The sequence below is a fragment of the Sabethes cyaneus genome, chromosome 2 (genome assembly GCF_943734655.1).
Source record: "Sabethes cyaneus chromosome 2, idSabCyanKW18_F2, whole genome shotgun sequence".
Classification (NCBI taxonomy): domain Eukaryota; kingdom Metazoa; phylum Arthropoda; class Insecta; order Diptera; family Culicidae; genus Sabethes; species Sabethes cyaneus.
Window position 1 is genome coordinate 208,736,318 of NC_071354.1, and position 4,683 is coordinate 208,741,000.

Genomic DNA, 4,683 nt, shown 5'->3' on the forward strand with positions numbered 1-4,683 from the left:
ACAGGGGAAGAAGAAACAGGGACGTCTCGTACCTACCGTTTCTGATTAACTGTAAATTTGTTTCGTTGGGAGTATCTTTGCTAATAAAGGTTAAGTGATACTCCGGACCCTCGGGGATGAACTTATAACATTAACCAAAGTCAGGCTACAATAGGCCAAGGTTATGATGCTTGATGCTTGATTATTCCCAACGATCGGACGAAACCGACAATTCGTTTTATTAAATAATTTTTCACAAACTGTAAGAAAATTTTAACAGCGAAAAAAAAATTGATCATGATGTTTCCGAAGTGATGGCCGAGTGCTTTTCTATTGGTTACAGTTCCGACTGACCGTCAGGTTGTCACGAATGAGGTGTTCTGTTTTTCACGCGAATACGTTGCTTGCCAAATCATGTTCCTTTTGGCAAACTTTGACATTTATGTAAAGTCAAGGAACATTTGGTTAGAAGAATGAGAAACTGGATGAAACTGGCAAATTTCGATATGAGGCTAAAAATATATTTAGTCGTTCAATGGCAGGTGTGACTCCAACCCACACTCTGTCGGTTGGTACCTGAGTGTTTTATACAATTAAACTACCGCCGCACCCTTCTGTTAAATAGTTTCATATCTAATTCTGTCCTTCCAGTCTGAACCATTCCATACACGCATACATACGTCTCCCCGGTGACGGTAATTATTTTTTGACTGTTTTACTTGTCTTTGACTCTGACGCGGTCCAATGTATATCTTTTTTTTATTAAAGTTGTAGCGTTTGGTGAGGAAGAATGGTAGACTGGATGATATTGCGAAATTTTGATGTGAGGCCAAGAATTGCGTAGTTCAATTACTTAGTGGGACTCTAACCCACACTGTTTCGATTTGCGCCTAAATGTTTTGACAATTAAACTATCAATACACGACACCCTGTAATAGATAATTTCACATCTAGTTTTCGATCATTCCAATCTAACCATTCGTACAATCTTACGCACACGCCATACACCAATGCACAGTGGGCAAAACCGAAATGTCTGGAAGTCGTCCATTTTGCTCGACTCACCCCTATTTTCTAATAGTTTTGAAAGAATCATGTACAAACTCTCTCTAATTTGAGATTATATGGTAAGAAAAGAAAAAGAAGTTAGGAGCAGGGTATAAGAACAATTTTATTTCAATACAACATAATCTAGATGTATGTTTTGCCTCATTTTACTAAAGGTGTTTGCACCACAGGCAAAATGGCAATTCGATACATTTATCAGAGATTTTCAAGAAGGCATGCTTGTTGGAAAGGTTGAAAAAGTCAGAAGATCGAACGATGACCAAGCTTTTCTTTAAAATGTCGTGTAAGGGAATATTTTGCCTTGTTTTACCCTACAACTTGTATTGAAATCTGAGAGAGTGTTGATAGGAAAACTAGCACCCTAACTTAGAAAGGGGCACCCTAAGTGTCCAATAAATAATATGGTTCTAAAAAATTTTCAACTATGAACAAACACACTTATTTTGAACGAAATCGGAGCACTTTCACATTTGCTCCTTTCCCTATCAATACATTCAGATTTTAGTAAAAGTTGTAGGGTAAAACAAGGCAAAACATTCCCTTACACGACATTTTAGTGAAAAACTTGATCGTCTTTCGATCTTCTGACTTTTTCAACCTGTGTAACAGATACGGCTTCTTGAAAATCTCCGGTAAAATATCGAATTGGCATTTTACCTGTGATACAAAAACCTTGAATAAAATGGGGCAAACCAGACTTCTAGATTATGATGCATTAAAATAAAAATGTTCATATGCCTTTTTACTTTTTTCTTCTTCTTTTCTTACCATAGAATCTCAAATTAGAGAGAGTTTGTACATGATTCTTTCCAAACTATTAGGATGAATGGGGCGTGAATGGGGCAAAATGGGCTACTTCTCGTTATTTCCGCGCGATCACCAATCGATTTCTCGTGATTTTTTACGTTAGAAAAGTCACTTTTTACCCCTTAAAAACAGCGGCAACAAAAAGCTCCATTTTTTCGGTCGGTTCTGCCCACTGTGCAATGGTTAGACTGGAATGATCGTAAACCCGATGTGAGATTTTCTAATATAGGGTGTCGTGTACTGATAGTTTAATCGTCAAAACATTTGAGCGCAAACCGAAAGAGTGTGGGTTAGAGTCCCACTCAGTAATTGAACTACGCAATATATGTTTTTTCCAACTTTCATCTTTTAATTTACTTCGTGTTGTAGTTCGGTGGTTCGTTTTTGTTTAATGCCTACATTTCTGGCATCTTTGCATTGTCTTTTGTCTATTTGTAGTGATTTTTTATTTTTTATTGCTTTTCGTCGCGTTTTTAGTTGCCCTTGATTGCGTCTTTTTTACATTTCTTAATGCTGTCTTGCTGTCGCTTAATCCTTTCTTCATCGCCTTTTTTGCATCTATCTTTTCATTGTTTTCGACATCTTTGACGTTTTTTCGGCGTATCGTATTTTGGTTGTCTGTCAGATTTTCTTTTCATCATATTTTTACCATTACTTTTTCGTTTACTTTTTTCTGTCTTTTTGCCGCCTCTTCACCGCCTTTTTATCGCTGTCTTTTCGTTCTTCTTATGTTGTCTTTCTTATTCTGTCCTTCCAGTCTTAACCATTCCATACTGCACACATACGTCCCCCCGCTGACGGTAATTATTTTTGTCTGTTTTACTTGTCTTTGACTCTGTCGCGGTCCAACGTAAATCTTTTTACCTTTGTTATACTATAACAAAGGTTTAAAAATTGGTCGAAAAACACGTAATCGATCCGAGGCCCGGAGGGCCGAGCCACATATACCAGTCGACAGGATTCGACGAACTGAGCAATGTCTGTGTGTGTGTATGTGTGTATGTGTGTGTTTGTGTATGTGCGCGACGCAACTTTTCTATCGCTTGTTTCTCGGAGATGGCTAAACCGATTTGTTCGCTATTACTTTTGTTTGAAAGGTATTATTGCCTAGTATATCACTATTGAATTGTTTCGCGGTCCGACATTTCGTTTGAAAGTTATAAGTAAAAATGTAAAAATTACGTGACACGATTTTCTCCAGAACTACATGACCGATTTCAACGATCTTAGTACCAAATGAAAGCTCTTGTTAACGCTAAATTTTTCGGGTAAATTTTATTGAAAACAAACAAGTAGTTTAAAAGTTATGCTTAAAAAACCTGTTTTGACAAGGTAATAATTATCGCCTGTTTCTTAGAGATGACTAAACCGATTTAGGTGCTATTAGTCTCATTTGAAAGGTAACATAACCTAACCTAACGGACGTTTAATTTTAAAGTTATGAGCAATTGAATACAACACATTAAAATTTACAATAATATATAACGAGATCATCTAAGATAATTTATCTAGTTTGAATTATTTTGGCATCAAATTAGAGATTTTAATGCTGTAAATATATCTGCAAAATTTCAGAAGAATCGATTTTGCCGATCAATTAACCCTCGAACACTCGCGTCAACTTTTGTAATACGATTAGTCGCGCGCACAATGGCCCAAAGCCAAAAAGACATGCGCACTAGAATTCTGACTGGGAAAACTTGGTTTTAGGTTTATGGAACCTTTGAAAGAATTTCTTGAAATTGAAAGTTCTATCGTCTGGTGCAATTTAAATTTTGATTAATCCCTCTAAAAGTGAAATAAAAAAAATATTTTTCTTCAGTTTCAATATAACATATTGATGTGTTCTGCAAAGTTTTAGAACATATTATTACAAGAAATTTTGTTGAATACAGTAACCTTCTATCTATTCAGCGAAGATATAAAAATCTTATTCATTGTATATGAAATTGTAAAATCAGTTTTTTCTGTTTAGCTCTTTTTGTAATTGTTGTATGACTTTTTCATGTATTACAAAATTATATAAATAGTAAAAATACACAACTTTAATGAATATAGTATATCTCTATGTTTGTTTGTTTAGGTACTGTAGAACTTTGATTAAAAAAGTGCCTTAATTTTGACCCCGAATAACTCGACCACCAACAGATACATTTTGAACATTTTATATTTGCTGATAGTTTTGCTGCATACAGACACCATTTTTTCATGAAGAAACGAGAGAAAATTCCAGGGCCAATCGCGGTACACATCACATGCTGATTGCTTCGTTTCTGTGATGTCAGTTTATGCTGATCCATTTTCCTAACAATTTAAAGTATAAATGCATTGAATGATTATGACGTTTTGCTCATAACAAGTTAATTGCAGAATATACGTTAGTTAAACAGCAATTTGTAACTTTATAACAATATGGCATTCAAAAACCTACACGTGTTTTACAAAATGCAACAGCGTGAGTAACTGAAGGTTAATAAAAATTGATGAAATTTATTCAAGAAAACTTTATTGATGTCAATCAAAAAGAATGGCTTTATAGAAATTTATGCGTAGTTCAAAAATCTATAAACTAGACTTTTACTACGCAATATATATCTTAAAGAATAATATTTCCTCTTACAATTTGCTTTTACTGGCACTTACTCAAATTAGTAACATCCAACTTACCCTTACTCAGTAATTTCATGAAAAAAAGGATCTATCAAAATTTATAGGTGCTGCTATTTTGTTCAAATTTTGTAAACTTATTCAATTTTCAAAATATTTATGAAAACCAACGCACTACGCAACGTTAACCAATAGATGAATTATGTTCCGAAGACGTGTCGA